Below are 6,000 nucleotides of genomic sequence, written 5' to 3'. Positions count from 1 at the left end.
ACGGAGTGCAAGAACGCAAATGTGGACTCGTTTCTTAACGAAGAAGGGATTTCACACGAGTTCTCGGCTACGTACACACCTCAACAAAATGGAGTTGTTGAGAGGAAGAACCGGATGCTCATTGAAATGGCGAGAACGATGCTTGATGAGTACAAGACGCCGAAGCACTTTTGGGCAGAAGCGGTTGAGACAGCTTGTCATGCAACAAATCGCTTGTATCTTCACAAGCTACTCGGGAAGACGACATACGAGCTCCTAACCGGTAACAAACCCCAAGTTGGATACTTTCGAGTATTCGGCTCAAAGTGCTACATTCTTGATAAGCATCATCGCTCTAAATTTGCTCCTAAGTCTCATGAAGGTTTCCTACTTGGTTATGGCTCAAACTCTCACACTTACCGTGTCTACAACAATTTCACCCGAAAGGTTGAAGAGATGGTAGATGTGAAGTTTGATGAATCTAACGGCTCGAAAGTAGAGCAATTGCCAATTGATGTAGGAGACAAAGACCCCTTGGAAGCAATCCAAGACTTGTCTATTGGCAAGGTTCGTCCAACAGAGGTGAAGGAGAGTACCTCGTCCGTCTAAGTGGAAGCTTCTACTTCACGACAAGGTGAACCAAGAGTTGATACAGAAGCATCCACAAGTGGGACACACCAAGATGAAGAAAACGATGAAGTACATGAAGAACGTCAACAACCTCCTTCTCCACCACGACAAAAGAACGACAACGCCAATAATGAAGAAGGCCAAGAAGAAGAAGAACAAGATGAAGAAGATGTTCAACCAAGACCCAAGAAAAAGCTTTCACGAGTTCGAGCAAGAATTTCTAAAGACCATCCCGTCGAGCAAATCTACAATGATATTCAAACCGGGAGAATCGCTCGCTCTAAAACTCGTTTAGCTAACTTTTGTGAAAACTATTCATTCATCTCTAGCATTGAACCTATGAAGGTCTAAGAAGCATTGGAAGATCCGGATTGGATAAATGCTATGCATGAAGAGCTACACAACTTTGAGAGAAATCAAGTTTGGACATTGGTTGAGAAGCTCGACAACAACCACAACATCATCGGTACCAAATGGGTGTTTCGCAACAAGCAAGATGAAGATGGACAAGTAGTTCGCAACAAAGCACGTCTCGTCGCGCAAGGCTACACACAAGTCGAAGGTATGGACTATGGTGAGACTTATGCTCCCGTTGCTAGACTTGAGTCCATTCGCATCTTACTCGCCTATGCTAATCACCATGATATCACCTTGTACCAAATGGTCATTAAAAGTGCTTTTCTAAATGGTGAAATAGAGGAGGAAGTTTATGTTAAACAACCTCCCGGCTTTATCAATCCTAAAAACCCAATCATGTCTATAAACTTTGCAAAGCTCTTTATGGTCTTAAACAAGCTCCTACAGCTTGGTGTAAATGCTTAACCAAGTTCCTTATTGAAAAAGGCTTTGAAATTGGAAAAATTGATTCTACACTTTTTACTAAAAGGGTTAATGGAGAATTATTTGTATGCCAAATTTATGTTGATGATATTATATTTGGATCAACTAACCCTCATTTTAGTGAGAAGTTTGGAAAGCTAATGTCGGAGAAGTTTGAGATGTCAATGATGAGTGAACTCAAATTCTTTCTTGGGTTGCAAATCAAGCAAACTAAGGAAGGTACTTTTGTCTCTCAAACGAAGTACACTAAGGACTTATTCAAGAAGTTCAATATGCAAGAATGCAAAGGTATGTCTACACCCATGCCTACTAGTGGACATCTTGATTTGATCAAAGATGGTGAACCGGTTGATCAAAAGGTTTATTGCTCTATGATTGGTTCATTTTTATATCTATGTGCTTCACAACCCGATATTATGCTAAGTGTGTGCATGTGTGCAAGATATCAAGCTGCTCCTAAAGAATGTCATCTTAAGGCCGTGAAAAGGATAGTGAGATATTTAATTCATACGCCAAATTTTGGCATTTGGTATACCAAGAGGGCCTCTTTTGATCTTGTTGGCTACTCCGACTCGGACTATGCCGGAGACAAGGTTGATAGAAAGTCCACTTCGGGTACTTGTCAATTTCTTGGTAGATCTCTTGTGTCTTGGTCCTCCAAGAAACAAAACTTGGTATCCTTATCCACCGCCGAAGCGGAATACATTGCCGCTGGTTCATGTTGTGCTCAATTACTTTGGATGACCCAAACTCTTAAAGATTATGGGATATATGTGAAACATGTTCCATTGCTTTGTGACAATGAAAGTGCTATCAAAATTGGTCATAATCTCGTGCAACATTCTCGAACTAAGCATATTGAAGTTCGTCATCATTTCATTCGAGATCATGTTGCTAAGGGTGACATTGATCTTAAGCATGTCCGCACCGAAAAGCAATTAGCAGATATCTTCACCAAACCTCTTGATGAGAAAGTGTTTTGCAGGTTAAGAGGAGAATTGAACATCATTGATGCTTCAAACTTGGAGTAGAAACTCCATTGGATACATGCAAGACATGAGCTTATGACTAATCCTTGATATTTCTCTTATGATGATAATCTTATGTCTTGGATATATTTGCATCTTGCATGTTATCTAACCCATGTAGGTACTTGGTTGAATCAAATTCCATGAGATTGTAACCTACTCATATCTTGAGCAATCTCTACATCACCAAGTCTCTACACTATGGTGGTTAAAGACAAGGAAGCACAGAACCATTCAAACATATCCTTTGACAAATTCTATGTTGAGCTTCATGATTGTCATTTCGGATACACAAGTGCTCTTACTTGCAAGAACTAACCCATGTAGGAAGATGAACTCAAATTCCAAGTGGTGCTCCAAACTCTTGATGAACTACATCAACCTTGAGCAACCCACACAAGTTCAACTACATGATCAACACCACCACCCAAGGTATGTTATTCCATCTTAGAGAAGCTTTACTCCAAGACATGAGTTAAAGCAACTCGACAAGATGTGAATACATCAGGATGCTTAATATAAAAATGGTAACGCCATTTTGAGCTTAAACGATGAGTATGACCTATGATCAAGTGATCTCACTTGACTCCTAAGTCAATATACTCTAACATAGGTGACTTTGTCGCCGATCAATTCTAGATGAAGTTCTCTCGTGTTATTTTCTATGTTTTTGCATTTGTCTCATGCATGTTTGTTTCCCCTTTAAAAAAAACTTCATCTAGATTTCTTTCTTTTCTGTTTGCTCTGCATTTCCAGCATCCAATTCATTGCATATCATTTAGTTCATTCCTTGCAAATCATTGTGAGATCTTACTAGTCTAGTGAGCTGAGGTGACAAGTGTTTTCTCTGCGCTGAACTCGGTTTCACCGATTTGTTGTTTTCGGTCCAACCGAATCCTTTCAGTACAACCGAAGCATACCACTCGGTGCTACCGATTTCACAACAGGAAAAACAGTTTGCCACTTATTCTTTATCTTTTGATCCAGCTCCACTCAATGAATCTTGTCCTCTACAAGCATCACATTTTTATCAGCGCTTTGTGTTGTGACTCAAGGACCAAACCCATTCACGACAAATTCCAGAAGGACCTTCTTGGAAATTGCTGTCAAAGGGGGAGAGAGAGATCACATCAAAGCTTATTTCAAAGGGAGAGAGAGATTATCACTTCCACAGGGGAGAGAGAGATCTCCAGGGGGAGAGAATACTCAAGAAGAGAGTAGTTCTCCGGGATCCCAGATGCTTGGTGTTCAAGAGGAGAGATGCCACATGTCTTCTTGAGGGGAAAGACATGTTCATATGTGCTTGTTTGCATTACCTCTGATTTTGCTTTTGCTCTGATTTTCTGTTCCCTATCTTCTCCCAGTATCCCATGCTAGATTCAGGGGGAGCAAGACATCTAAGGGAAAGAAATCATTTAAATTCATTGCATATCTTTACCTTTGGGGACATGTCTAATCCAATGTGGTACTTAGTACTCACTCTCTACATGTCATCCCAGTCTTGGTATTCTTGTGGTTTCTTTTGTTTGCTCTGGCTAGTAGGTGTATCTGTGTTATCTAACCTTGTTTACGCAGGTTCATTCCATCCTAAGCCAACTCAAGACCACAAGGTAAGTATATGCATCACAATCATGTGTATGAGGAATTCTTGTTGTTGTACATACTGTTTGTAAGGACTCATGAGCATGAAGGTGTTTATTTTAATATTCTTTGCTCTAATGCATATGGCCAAGATACATGTAACACATTCCTTACTCTGTCATGTTCATGCATTCACATGCTTCTATATTCCATATTCACAAGATTGCATACATGTAGGGGGAGCTTATGCTTGTTACATGTCTTTCCAAAGATTTACTTGCTATTCTCTATACCTTTATCTAAAGCTTTGATGTATGTTGTCATCAATTACCAAAAGGGGGAGATTGAAAGCACAAGTGCTCCCTAGGTGGTTTTGGTAATTAATGTCAACATATCTCTTGTTGGACTAACACTTGTATCAAGTATATTTCAGACAAGTTCAACAATGGAGTGGCATGGACTAAAGGATGTGGAACTCCTTCAAGATGCTAAGGACAAAGGATTGGCTCAAGCTTCAAGCTCAAGACTCTTCATTTTATATTTTAGTGATCCAAGATCACATCGAGTCTATAGGAAAGCCAATACTATCAAGGAGGGATGAGGTGTTGCTTAATGAGTTTCTTGCTCCACAATGCTTAGTGATATGCTCCAAAGCCCTCAACTACTTTCCCACATCCACGTATGTACTGAACCTAAAGTCTGACTCGGCCCCACCGATTCTTTCTATCCGGCGCCACCGAGTTCAGATGTCATAGCCACTGCCACAAACCGTAGGCAAATCGGTCTCACCGATAGGGATCTCGGTCTCACCAAGATGGGATTGTAATCTCTCTGTGTATGTCCATTGTCAAAATCGGTCTTACCGAGTTTGAGCAATCGGTACTACCGAGATTACAATGCAAACTCTCTGGTTAACTTATTACCAAAATTGGTCCCACCGAGTTTGAGCAATCGGTCCCACCGAGTTTGAGCAATCGGTCCCACCGAGTTTGCCTGACCAACTCTCTAGTTAGCTTATTACCAAAATCGGTCTCACCGAGTTTGTGTAATTGGTCTCATTGAGATTACGTTATGTCGTAACCCTAACCATATCGGTCCCACCGAGTTGCATTTCGGTCCCACCAAAATTCCTAACGGTCACATTGTTTACTGAATCGGTCCGACCGAGTTTGTTGATTCGGTCCCACCGAGATTGGTAAATTGTGTGTAACGGTTAGATTTTGTGTGGAGGCTATATATACCCCTCCACCTCCTCTTCATTCGTGGAGAGAGCCATCAGAACAAACCTACACTTCCAACTTACCATTTCTGAGAGAGAACTACCTACTCATGTGTTGAGGCCAAGATATTCCATTCCTACCATATGAATCTTGATCTCTAGCCTTCCCCAAGTTGCTTTCCACTCAAATCTTCTTACCACCAGATCCAAATCCTATGAGAGAGAGTTGAGTGTTGGGGAGACTACCATTTGAAGCACAAGAGCAAGGAGTTCATCATCAACGCACCATTTGTTACTTCTTGGTGAGTGGTGTCTCCTAGATTGTCTAGGTGTCACTTGGGAGCCTCCGACAAGATTGTGGAGTTGAACCAAGGAGTTTGTAAGGGCAAGGAGATCGCCTACTTCGTGAAGATCTACCACTAGTGAGGCAAGTCCTTCGTGGGCAACGGCCATGGTGGGATAGACAAGGTTGCTTCTTCGTGGACCCTTCTTGGGTGGAGCCCTCCGTGGACTCGCGCAACCATTACCCTTCGTGGGTTGAAGTCTCCATCAACGTGGATGTACGATAGCACCACCTATCGGAACAACGACAAAAACATCCGTGTCTCCAATTGCGTTTGAAAGCTCCAAACCCTTCCCTTTACATTCTTGCAAGTTGCATGCTTTACTTTCCGCTGCTCATATACTCCTTTGCATGCTTGCTTGAATTGTGTGAAGATTGCT

The sequence above is a fragment of the Triticum dicoccoides genome, chromosome 2B, assembly GCF_002162155.2.
Source record: "Triticum dicoccoides isolate Atlit2015 ecotype Zavitan chromosome 2B, WEW_v2.0, whole genome shotgun sequence".
NCBI classification, from domain to species: domain Eukaryota; kingdom Viridiplantae; phylum Streptophyta; class Magnoliopsida; order Poales; family Poaceae; genus Triticum; species Triticum dicoccoides.
The sequence above is the reverse complement of the archived record's forward strand: the minus strand, read 5'-3'. Positions refer to the sequence as shown.